Genomic DNA, 11723 nt, shown 5'->3' with positions numbered 1-11723 from the left:
CAAATCTGCCTTAGGTATAACGGCCTAACCTCAATGAAGTCTAGAGAGTGGACAACACGTTCGTCTACCTCAGAGCGTTGGCCGAACGCTATTTTCGACGTCGTGCGTGCCACTTTGATTTTGGCCAACTACGATTCGATACAGAATGCAGGAAACCTGAAAGACACCCTCACGGACACATTGAGAGTAGTGTTTGTCAGCGGAATAATGGGAGTGCAAGGGTCTGTGTCATTGATATGGCTGTATGTAGCGCAGTTCGTCAGCAGGGGGCGTAGCTCAGATGGTAGAGCGCTCGCTTAGCATGCGAGAGGTACTGGGATCGATACCCAGCGCCTCCAGAATTTTTAACACACCAACATGCGCACACTGCCATGCAAGTGGAATATATCACAGCCAGAAAATGTGTCAAGGCAGATACGAGCCAACGATTAGCAGCCACAATTGGCAAGCGTGCTGTAATGCGCACGGAGCACCCTCCTCCCACCACTACACTTAATTTAGAAACAGTACAAGTGTTCCCATAAGATTCTCAAACCTATGTCGCAAAGATCAGCCTTGCGCCGAATTCACAAAAATCCCACTGCACATTCCATTTCTTGACGTGCAGTCGGCTGCTACTGGTGTTGCTAGTTGTGACTGCTGATGACAGATGCCGTAGCAATCAATTCATGGAGTGAGTTGTATGTTTTGCGATACTCTGTCTCTGACAAGCAAGCAGAGGTGACATAGGCGCGAACACAGGAAGCTTGCAGCCCCTCGCTGCCTGCAGACACCGAACAGCCACACTAGGAGGGCGGCCTAAGTCGTCGGCGAAATGTGCTCATTCGCTTGTGTGCGACGTCAAGCTCTAAATAAGGCTGTCACTAGCGTGAGCGTTGCGTGAGCGTCGTGTAAAGTCGGAAAAGTCGTCTGCGTGGGTGAGTGCCATGTTTGGGGAGCGTTTCGTAGTTTGCGCAGTGCAATGGAGACGCGGAAAGTTGTTGTGGCCCAGTCTTTTGCAGTTGGACGACAAGAGTGGTACACAGTAGTAAAGTGCGAGGCAGTGAGTTGGCATGAACAGTCGAGTGCACAATGGGTCTTCAGATGTGCTTGTTACCTCAGGTGCTGTGTGATTGTCGACATGGAGTGAAAACGGAGCAACTTGTGACTGTCCCTTCAATTTAAGACGTTAAAAACGGACGGAATTTGCAGTCGTAATACCAGAGCATCGAAACTACTTGGAACTCTTGCGTATGTGAACGTGTCCGCGCCTTTGTACTCTGGTCCCTTCACCCCTGCAAACCAACCAACCATCGCGTCCGTGCACATGAGAGTAGCAAAGAACGGAGAACAGCGCAGCTTGGTTGTGCTTGGGGGCGTAGCTCAGTTGGTAGAGCGTTCGCTTTGCATGTGAAAGGTCCCGGGTTCAAGCCCCGGCGCCTCCATGTTTTGTGGTCAGTGCGTGGTAAGTGTTGGTCGCGGCGAGCCTAAAGGCACGCAAGATGTTGCAAAGCCAGCGTCACAGACTCGTATACTGACGTAAGGAGAGCAAGACGTAAATGTGAGGACCGGCTGTTGTCGAGGTGTCATCGAGTGCAAATCTGCCTTAGGTATAACGGCCTAACCTCAATGAAGTCTAGAGAGTGGACAACACGTTCGTCTACCTCAGAGCGTTGGCCGAACGCTATTTTCGACGTCGTGCGTGCCACTTTGATTTTGGCCAACTACGATTCGATACAGAATGCAGGAAACCTGAAAAGACACCCTCACGGACACATTGAGAGTAGTGTTTGTCAGCGGAATAATGGGAGTGCAAGGGTCTGTGTCATTGATATGGCTGTATGTAGCGCAGTTCGTCAGCAGGGGGCGTAGCTCAGATGGTAGAGCGCTCGCTTAGCATGCGAGAGGTACTGGGATCGATACCCAGCGCCTCCAGAATTTTTAACACACCAACATGCGCACACTGCCATGCAAGTGGAATATATCACAGCCAGAAAATGTGTCAAGGCAGATACGAGCCAACGATTAGCAGCCACAATTGGCAAGCGTGCTGTAATGCGCACGGAGCACCCTCCTCCCACCACTACACTTAATTTAGAAAACAGTACAAGTGTTCCCATAAGATTCTCAAACCTATGTCGCAAAGATCAGCCTTGCGCCGAATTCACAAAAATCCCACTGCACATTCCATTTCTTGACGTGCAGTCGGCTGCTACTGGTGTTGCTAGTTGTGACTGCTGATGACAGATGCCGTAGCAATCAATTCATGGAGTGAGTTGTATGTTTTGCGATACTCTGTCTCTGACAAGCAAGCAGAGGTGACATAGGCGCGAACACAGGAAGCTTGGCAGCCCCTCGCTGCCTGCAGACACCGAACAGCCACACTAGGAGGGCGGCCTAAGTCGTCGGCGAAATGTGCTCATTCGCTTGTGTGCGACGTCAAGCTCTAAATAAGGCTGTCACTAGCGTGAGCGTTGCGTGAGCGTCGTGTAAAGTCGGAAAAGTCGTCTGCGTGGGTGAGTGCCATGTTTGGGGAGCGTTTCGTAGTTTGCGCAGTGCAATGGAGACGCGGAAAGTTGTTGTGGCCCAGTCTTTTGCAGTTGGACGACAAGAGTGGTACACAGTAGTAAAGTGCGAGGCAGTGTGGAGTTGGCATGAACAGTCGAGTGCACAATGGGTCTTCAGATGTGCTTGTTACCTCAGGTGCTGTGTGATTGTCGACATGGAGTGAAAACGGAGCAACTTGTGACTGTCCCTTCAATTTAAGACGTTAAAAACGGACGGAATTTGCAGTCGTAATACCAGAGCATCGAAACTACTTGGAACTCTGCGTATGTGAACGTGTCCGCGCCTTTGTACTCTGGTCCCTTCACCCCTGCAAACCAACCAACCATCGCGTCCGTGCACATGAGAGTAGCAAAGAACGGAGAACAGCGCAGCTTGGTTGTGCTTGGGGGCGTAGCTCAGTTGGTAGAGCGTTCGCTTTGCATGTGAAAGGTCCCGGGTTCAAGCCCCGGCGCCTCCATGTTTTGTGGTCAGTGCGTGGTAAGTGTTGGTCGCGGCGAGCCTAAAGGCACGCAAGATGTTAGCAAAGCCAGCGTCACAGACTCGTATACTGACGTAAGGAGAGCAAGACGTAAATGTGAGGACCGGCTGTTGTCGAGGTGTCATCGAGTGCAAATCTGCCTTAGGTATAACGGCCTAACCTCAATGAAGTCTAGAGAGTGGACAACACGTTCGTCTACCTCAGAGCGTTGGCCGAACGCTATTTTCGACGTCGTGCGTGCCACTTTGATTTTGGCCAACTACGATTCGATACAGAATGCAGGAAACCTGAAAGACACCCTCACGGACACATTGAGAGTAGTGTTTGTCAGCGGAATAATGGGAGTGCAAGGGTCTGTGTCATTGATATGGCTGTATGTAGCGCAGTTCGTCAGCAGGGGGCGTAGCTCAGATGGTAGAGCGCTCGCTTAGCATGCGAGAGGTACTGGGATCGATACCCAGCGCCTCCAGAATTTTTAACACACCAACATGCGCACACTGCCATGCAAGTGGAATATATCACAGCCAGAAAATGTGTCAAGGCAGATACGAGCCAACGATTAGCAGCCACAATTGGCAAGCGTGCTGTAATGCGCACGGAGCACCCTCCTCCCACCACTACACTTAATTTAGAAACAGTACAAGTGTTCCCATAAGATTCTCAAACCTATGTCGCAAAGATCAGCCTTGCGCCGAATTCACAAAAATCCCACTGCACATTCCATTTCTTGACGTGCAGTCGGCTGCTACTGGTGTTGCTAGTTGTGACTGCTGATGACAGATGCCGTAGCAATCAATTCATGGAGTGAGTTGTATGTTTTGCGATACTCTGTCTCTGACAAGCAAGCAGAGGTGACATAGGCGCGAACACAGGAAGCTTGCAGCCCCTCGCTGCCTGCAGACACCGAACAGCCACACTAGGAGGGCGGCCTAAGTCGTCGGCGAAATGTGCTCATTCGCTTGTGTGCGACGTCAAGCTCTAAATAAGGCTGTCACTAGCGTGAGCGTTGCGTGAGCGTCGTGTAAAGTCGGAAAAGTCGTCTGCGTGGGGTGAGTGCCATGTTTGGGGAGCGTTTCGTAGTTTGCGCAGTGCAATGGAGACGCGGAAAGTTGTTGTGGCCCAGTCTTTTGCAGTTGGACGACAAGAGTGGTACACAGTAGTAAAGTGCGAGGCAGTGAGTTGGCATGAACAGTCGAGTGCACAATGGGTCTTCAGATGTGCTTGTTACCTCAGGTGCTGTGTGATTGTCGACATGGAGTGAAAACGGAGCAACTTGTGACTGTCCCTTCAATTTAAGACGTTAAAAACGGACGGAATTTGCAGTCGTAATACCAGAGCATCGAAACTACTTGGAACTCTTGCGTATGTGAACGTGTCCGCGCCTTTGTACTCTGGTCCCTTCACCCCTGCAAACCAACCAACCATCGCGTCCGTGCACATGAGAGTAGCAAAGAACGGAGAACAGCGCAGCTTGGTTGTGCTTGGGGGCGTAGCTCAGTTGGTAGAGCGTTCGCTTTGCATGTGAAAGGTCCCGGGTTCAAGCCCCGGCGCCTCCATGTTTTGTGGTCAGTGCGTGGTAAGTGTTGGTCGCGGCGAGCCTAAAGGCACGCAAGATGTTGCAAAGCCAGCGTCACAGACTCGTATACTGACGTAAGGAGAGCAAGACGTAAATGTGAGGACCGGCTGTTGTCGAGGTGTCATCGAGTGCAAATCTGCCTTAGGTATAACGGCCTAACCTCAATGAAGTCTAGAGAGTGGACAACACGTTCGTCTACCTCAGAGCGTTGGCCGAACGCTATTTTCGACGTCGTGCGTGCCACTTTGATTTTGGCCAACTACGATTCGATACAGAATGCAGGAAACCTGAAAGACACCCTCACGGACACATTGAGAGTAGTGTTTGTCAGCGGAATAATGGGAGTGCAAGGGTCTGTGTCATTGATATGGCTGTATGTAGCGCAGTTCGTCAGCAGGGGGCGTAGCTCAGATGGTAGAGCGCTCGCTTAGCATGCGAGAGGTACTGGGATCGATACCCAGCGCCTCCAGAATTTTTAACACACCAACATGCGCACACTGCCATGCAAGTGGAATATATCACAGCCAGAAAATGTGTCAAGGCAGATACGAGCCAACGATTAGCAGCCACAATTGGCAAGCGTGCTGTAATGCGCACGGAGCACCCTCCTCCCACCACTACACTTAATTTAGAAACAGTACAAGTGTTCCCATAAGATTCTCAAACCTATGTCGCAAAGATCAGCCTTGCGCCGAATTCACAAAAATCCCACTGCACATTCCATTTCTTGACGTGCAGTCGGCTGCTACTGGTGTTGCTAGTTGTGACTGCTGATGACAGATGCCGTAGCAATCAATTCATGGAGTGAGTTGTATGTTTTGCGATACTCTGTCTCTGACAAGCAAGCAGAGGTGACATAGGCGCGAACACAGGAAGCTTGCAGCCCCTCGCTGCCTGCAGACACCGAACAGCCACACTAGGAGGGCGGCCTAAGTCGTCGGCGAAATGTGCTCATTCGCTTGTGTGCGACGTCAAGCTCTAAATAAGGCTGTCACTAGCGTGAGCGTTGCGTGAGCGTCGTGTAAAGTCGGAAAAGTCGTCTGCGTGGGTGAGTGCCATGTTTGGGGAGCGTTTCGTAGTTTGCGCAGTGCAATGGAGACGCGGAAAGTTGTTGTGGCCCAGTCTTTTGCAGTTGGACGACAAGAGTGGTACACAGTAGTAAAGTGCGAGGCAGTGAGTTGGCATGAACAGTCGAGTGCACAATGGGTCTTCAGATGTGCTTGTTACCTCAGGTGCTGTGTGATTGTCGACATGGAGTGAAAACGGAGCAACTTGTGACTGTCCCTTCAATTTAAGACGTTAAAAACGGACGGAATTTGCAGTCGTAATACCAGAGCATCGAAACTACTTGGAACTCTTGCGTATGTGAACGTGTCCGCGCCTTTGTACTCTGGTCCCTTCACCCCTGCAAACCAACCAACCATCGCGTCCGTGCACATGAGAGTAGCAAAGAACGGAGAACAGCGCAGCTTGGTTGTGCTTGGGGGCGTAGCTCAGTTGGTAGAGCGTTCGCTTTGCATGTGAAAGGTCCCGGGTTCAAGCCCCGGCGCCTCCATGTTTTGTGGTCAGTGCGTGGTAAGTGTTGGTCGCGGCGAGCCTAAAGGCACGCAAGATGTTGCAAAGCCAGCGTCACAGACTCGTATACTGACGTAAGGAGAGCAAGACGTAAATGTGAGGACCGGCTGTTGTCGAGGTGTCATCGAGTGCAAATCTGCCTTAGGTATAACGGCCTAACCTCAATGAAGTCTAGAGAGTGGACAACACGTTCGTCTACCTCAGAGCGTTGGCCGAACGCTATTTTCGACGTCGTGCGTGCCACTTTGATTTTGGCCAACTACGATTCGATACAGAATGCAGGAAACCTGAAAGACACCCTCACGGACACATTGAGAGTAGTGTTTGTCAGCGGAATAATGGGAGTGCAAGGGTCTGTGTCATTGATATGGCTGTATGTAGCGCAGTTCGTCAGCAGGGGGCGTAGCTCAGATGGTAGAGCGCTCGCTTAGCATGCGAGAGGTACTGGGATCGATACCCAGCGCCTCCAGAATTTTTAACACACCAACATGCGCACACTGCCATGCAAGTGGAATAATTCACAGCCAGAAAATGTGTCAAGGCAGATACGAGCCAACGATTAGCAGCCACAATTGGCAAGCGTGCTGTAATGCGCACGAAGCACCCTCCTCCCACCACTACACTTAATTTAGAAACAGTACAAGTGTTCCCATAAGATTCTCAAACCTATGTCGCAAAGATCAGCCTTGCGCCGAATTCACAAAAATCCCACTGCACATTCCAATTCTTGACGTGCAGTCGGCTGCTACTGGTGTTGCTAGTTGTGACTGCTGATGACAGATGCCGTAGCAATCAATTCATGGAGTGAGTTGTATGTTTTGCGATACTCTGTCTCTGACAAGCAAGCAGAGGTGACATAGGCGCGAACACAGGAAGCTTGCAGCCCCTCGCTGCCTGCAGACACCGAACAGCCACACTAGGAGGGCGGCCTAAGTCGTCGGCGAAATGTGCTCATTCGCTTGTGTGCGACGTCAAGCTCTAAATAAGGCTGTCACTAGCGTGAGCGTTGCGTGAGCGTCGTGTAAAGTCGGAAAAGTCGTCTGCGTGGGTGAGTGCCATGTTTGGGGAGCGTTTCGTAGTTTGCGCAGTGCAATGGAGACGCGGAAAGTTGTTGTGGCCCAGTCTTTTGCAGTTGGACGACAAGAGTGGTACACAGTAGTAAAGTGCGAGGCAGTGAGTTGGCATGAACAGTCGAGTGCACAATGGGTCTTCAGATGTGCTTGTTACCTCAGGTGCTGTGTGATTGTCGACATGGAGTGAAAACGGAGCAACTTGTGACTGTCCCTTCAATTTAAGACGTTAAAAACGGACGGAATTTGCAGTCGTAATACCAGAGCATCGAAACTACTTGGAACTCTTGCGTATGTGAACGTGTCCGCGCCTTTGTACTCTGGTCCCTTCACCCCTGCAAACCAACCAACCATCGCGTCCGTGCACATGAGAGTAGCAAAGAACGGAGAACAGCGCAGCTTGGTTGTGCTTGGGGGCGTAGCTCAGTTGGTAGAGCGTTCGCTTTGCATGTGAAAGGTCCCGGGTTCAAGCCCCGGCGCCTCCATGTTTTGTGGTCAGTGCGTGGTAAGTGTTGGTCGCGGCGAGCCTAAAGGCACGCAAGATGTTGCAAAGCCAGCGTCACAGACTCGTATACTGACGTAAGGAGAGCAAGACGTAAATGTGAGGACCGGCTGTTGTCGAGGTGTCATCGAGTGCAAATCTGCCTTAGGTATAACGGCCTAACCTCAATGAAGTCTAGAGAGTGGACAACACGTTCGTCTACCTCAGAGCGTTGGCCGAACGCTATTTTCGACGTCGTGCGTGCCACTTTGATTTTGGCCAACTACGATTCGATACAGAATGCAGGAAACCTGAAAGACACCCTCACGGACACATTGAGAGTAGTGTTTGTCAGCGGAATAATGGGAGTGCAAGGGTCTGTGTCATTGATATGGCTGTATGTAGCGCAGTTCGTCAGCAGGGGGCGTAGCTCAGATGGTAGAGCGCTCGCTTAGCATGCGAGAGGTACTGGGATCGATACCCAGCGCCTCCAGAATTTTTAACACACCAACATGCGCACACTGCCATGCAAGTGGAATAATTCACAGCCAGAAAATGTGTCAAGGCAGATACGAGCCAACGATTAGCAGCCACAATTGGCAAGCGTGCTGTAATGCGCACGAAGCACCCTCCTCCCACCACTACACTTAATTTAGAAACAGTACAAGTGTTCCCATAAGATTCTCAAACCTATGTCGCAAAGATCAGCCTTGCGCCGAATTCACAAAAATCCCACTGCACATTCCAATTCTTGACGTGCAGTCGGCTGCTACTGGTGTTGCTAGTTGTGACTGCTGATGACAGATGCCGTAGCAATCAATTCATGGAGTGAGTTGTATGTTTTGCGATACTCTGTCTCTGACAAGCAAGCAGAGGTGACATAGGCGCGAACACAGGAAGCTTGCAGCCCCTCGCTGCCTGCAGACACCGAACAGCCACACTAGGAGGGCGGCCTAAGTCGTCGGCGAAATGTGCTCATTCGCTTGTGTGCGACGTCAAGCTCTAAATAAGGCTGTCACTAGCGTGAGCGTTGCGTGAGCGTCGTGTAAAGTCGGAAAAGTCGTCTGCGTGGGTGAGTGCCATGTTTGGGGAGCGTTTCGTAGTTTGCGCAGTGCAATGGAGACGCGGAAAGTTGTTGTGGCCCAGTCTTTTGCAGTTGGACGACAAGAGTGGTACACAGTAGTAAAGTGCGAGGCAGTGAGTTGGCATGAACAGTCGAGTGCACAATGGGTCTTCAGATGTGCTTGTTACCTCAGGTGCTGTGTGATTGTCGACATGGAGTGAAAACGGAGCAACTTGTGACTGTCCCTTCAATTTAAGACGTTAAAAACGGACGGAATTTGCAGTCGTAATACCAGAGCATCGAAACTACTTGGAACTCTTGCGTATGTGAACGTGTCCGCGCCTTTGTACTCTGTTCCCTTCACCCCTGCAAACCAACCAACCATCGCGTCCGTGCACATGAGAGTAGCAAAGAACGGAGAACAGCGCAGCTTGGTTGTGCTTGGGGGCGTAGCTCAGTTGGTAGAGCGTTCGCTTTGCATGTGAAAGGTCCCGGGTTCAAGCCCCGGCGCCTCCATGTTTTGTGGTCAGTGCGTGGTAAGTGTTGGTCGCGGCGAGCCTAAAGGCACGCAAGATGTTGCAAAGCCAGCGTCACAGACTCGTATACTGACGTAAGGAGAGCAAGACGTAAATGTGAGGACCGGCTGTTGTCGAGGTGTCATCGAGTGCAAATCTGCCTTAGGTATAACGGCCTAACCTCAATGAAGTCTAGAGAGTGGACAACACGTTCGTCTACCTCAGAGCGTTGGCCGAACGCTATTTTCGACGTCGTGCGTGCCACTTTGATTTTGGCCAACTACGATTCGATACAGAATGCAGGAAACCTGAAAGACACCCTCACGGACACATTGAGAGTAGTGTTTGTCAGCGGAATAATGGGAGTGCAAGGGTCTGTGTCATTGATATGGCTGTATGTAGCGCAGTTCGTCAGCAGGGGGCGTAGCTCAGATGGTAGAGCGCTCGCTTAGCATGCGAGAGGTACTGGGATCGATACCCAGCGCCTCCAGAATTTTTAACACACCAACATGCGCACACTGCCATGCAAGTGGAATAATTCACAGCCAGAAAATGTGTCAAGGCAGATACGAGCCAACGATTAGCAGCCACAATTGGCAAGCGTGCTGTAATGCGCACGAAGCACCCTCCTCCCACCACTACACTTAATTTAGAAACAGTACAAGTGTTCCCATAAGATTCTCAAACCTATGTCGCAAAGATCAGCCTTGCGCCGAATTCACAAAAATCCCACTGCACATTCCAATTCTTGACGTGCAGTCGGCTGCTACTGGTGTTGCTAGTTGTGACTGCTGATGACAGATGCCGTAGCAATCAATTCATGGAGTGAGTTGTATGTTTTGCGATACTCTGTCTCTGACAAGCAAGCAGAGGTGACATAGGCGCGAACACAGGAAGCTTGCAGCCCCTCGCTGCCTGCAGACACCGAACAGCCACACTAGGAGGGCGGCCTAAGTCGTCGGCGAAATGTGCTCATTCGCTTGTGTGCGACGTCAAGCTCTAAATAAGGCTGTCACTAGCGTGAGCGTTGCGTGAGCGTCGTGTAAAGTCGGAAAAGTCGTCTGCGTGGGTGAGTGCCATGTTTGGGGAGCGTTTCGTAGTTTGCGCAGTGCAATGGAGACGCGGAAAGTTGTTGTGGCCCAGTCTTTTGCAGTTGGACGACAAGAGTGGTACACAGTAGTAAAGTGCGAGGCAGTGAGTTGGCATGAACAGTCGAGTGCACAATGGGTCTTCAGATGTGCTTGTTACCTCAGGTGCTGTGTGATTGTCGACATGGAGTGAAAACGGAGCAACTTGTGACTGTCCCTTCAATTTAAGACGTTAAAAACGGACGGAATTTGCAGTCGTAATACCAGAGCATCGAAACTACTTGGAACTCTTGCGTATGTGAACGTGTCCGCGCCTTTGTACTCTGTTCCCTTCACCCCTGCAAACCAACCAACCATCGCGTCCGTGCACATGAGAGTAGCAAAGAACGGAGAACAGCGCAGCTTGGTTGTGCTTGGGGGCGTAGCTCAGTTGGTAGAGCGTTCGCTTTGCATGTGAAAGGTCCCGGGTTCAAGCCCCGGCGCCTCCATGTTTTGTGGTCAGTGCGTGGTAAGTGTTGGTCGCGGCGAGCCTAAAGGCACGCAAGATGTTGCAAAGCCAGCGTCACAGACTCGTATACTGACGTAAGGAGAGCAAGACGTAAATGTGAGGACCGGCTGTTGTCGAGGTGTCATCGAGTGCAAATCTGCCTTAGGTATAACGGCCTAACCTCAATGAAGTCTAGAGAGTGGACAACACGTTCGTCTACCTCAGAGCGTTGGCCGAACGCTATTTTCGACGTCGTGCGTGCCACTTTGATTTTGGCCAACTACGATTCGATACAGAATGCAGGAAACCTGAAAGACACCCTCACGGACACATTGAGAGTAGTGTTTGTCAGCGGAATAATGGGAGTGCAAGGGTCTGTGTCATTGATATGGCTGTATGTAGCGCAGTTCGTCAGCAGGGGGCGTAGCTCAGATGGTAGAGCGCTCGCTTAGCATGCGAGAGGTACTGGGATCGATACCCAGCGCCTCCAGAATTTTTAACACACCAACATGCGCACACTGCCATGCAAGTGGAATATATCACAGCCAGAAAATGTGTCAAGGCAGATACGAGCCAACGATTAGCAGCCACAATTGGCAAGCGTGCTGTAATGCGCACGGAGCACCCTCCTCCCACCACTACACTTAATTTAGAAACAGTACAAGTGTTCCCATAAGATTCTCAAACCTATGTCGCAAAGATCAGCCTTGCGCCGAATTCACAAAAATCCCACTGCACATTCCATTTCTTGACGTGCAGTCGGCTGCTACTGGTGTTGCTAGTTGTGACTGCTGATGACAGATGCCGTAGCAATCAATTCATGGAGTGAGTTGTATGTTTTGC

General features: G+C 51.0%; 15 non-coding genes across 15 annotated transcripts; all 15 read left to right on the top strand.

The window, feature by feature from the left end:
• The first annotated feature begins 265 nt into the window (after window positions 1-265).
• On the top strand, window positions 266-338 carry Trnaa-agc. Its single transcript has one exon. It is a non-coding gene; the product is annotated as a tRNA-Ala (tRNA).
• A 1013-nt stretch (window positions 339-1351) lies between these two features.
• Trnaa-ugc lies at window positions 1352-1424 on the top strand. The gene has a single exon. It is a non-coding gene; the product is annotated as a tRNA-Ala (tRNA).
• Window positions 1425-1841: 417 nt separating this feature from the next.
• On the top strand, window positions 1842-1914 carry Trnaa-agc. Its single transcript has one exon. It is a non-coding gene; the product is annotated as a tRNA-Ala (tRNA).
• Window positions 1915-2931: 1017 nt separating this feature from the next.
• Trnaa-ugc lies at window positions 2932-3004 on the top strand. The gene has a single exon. It is a non-coding gene; the product is annotated as a tRNA-Ala (tRNA).
• A 417-nt stretch (window positions 3005-3421) lies between these two features.
• Trnaa-agc lies at window positions 3422-3494 on the top strand. Its single transcript has one exon. It is a non-coding gene; the product is annotated as a tRNA-Ala (tRNA).
• Window positions 3495-4508: 1014 nt separating this feature from the next.
• On the top strand, window positions 4509-4581 carry Trnaa-ugc. The gene has a single exon. It is a non-coding gene; the product is annotated as a tRNA-Ala (tRNA).
• Window positions 4582-4997: 416 nt separating this feature from the next.
• On the top strand, window positions 4998-5070 carry Trnaa-agc. The gene has a single exon. It is a non-coding gene; the product is annotated as a tRNA-Ala (tRNA).
• A 1013-nt stretch (window positions 5071-6083) lies between these two features.
• On the top strand, window positions 6084-6156 carry Trnaa-ugc. Its single transcript has one exon. It is a non-coding gene; the product is annotated as a tRNA-Ala (tRNA).
• A 416-nt stretch (window positions 6157-6572) lies between these two features.
• On the top strand, window positions 6573-6645 carry Trnaa-agc. The gene has a single exon. It is a non-coding gene; the product is annotated as a tRNA-Ala (tRNA).
• A 1013-nt stretch (window positions 6646-7658) lies between these two features.
• On the top strand, window positions 7659-7731 carry Trnaa-ugc. Its single transcript has one exon. It is a non-coding gene; the product is annotated as a tRNA-Ala (tRNA).
• A 416-nt stretch (window positions 7732-8147) lies between these two features.
• Trnaa-agc lies at window positions 8148-8220 on the top strand. Its single transcript has one exon. It is a non-coding gene; the product is annotated as a tRNA-Ala (tRNA).
• A 1013-nt stretch (window positions 8221-9233) lies between these two features.
• Trnaa-ugc lies at window positions 9234-9306 on the top strand. Its single transcript has one exon. It is a non-coding gene; the product is annotated as a tRNA-Ala (tRNA).
• A 416-nt stretch (window positions 9307-9722) lies between these two features.
• Window positions 9723-9795, top strand: Trnaa-agc. Its single transcript has one exon. It is a non-coding gene; the product is annotated as a tRNA-Ala (tRNA).
• A 1013-nt stretch (window positions 9796-10808) lies between these two features.
• On the top strand, window positions 10809-10881 carry Trnaa-ugc. Its single transcript has one exon. It is a non-coding gene; the product is annotated as a tRNA-Ala (tRNA).
• A 416-nt stretch (window positions 10882-11297) lies between these two features.
• Trnaa-agc lies at window positions 11298-11370 on the top strand. The gene has a single exon. It is a non-coding gene; the product is annotated as a tRNA-Ala (tRNA).
• The last annotated feature ends 353 nt before the right edge of the window (window positions 11371-11723 follow it).

This window comes from Schistocerca americana, unplaced genomic scaffold, assembly GCF_021461395.2.
Source record: "Schistocerca americana isolate TAMUIC-IGC-003095 unplaced genomic scaffold, iqSchAmer2.1 HiC_scaffold_917, whole genome shotgun sequence".
Taxonomy (NCBI): domain Eukaryota; kingdom Metazoa; phylum Arthropoda; class Insecta; order Orthoptera; family Acrididae; genus Schistocerca; species Schistocerca americana.
This window is presented reverse-complemented; position numbering and strand designations above follow the sequence as displayed.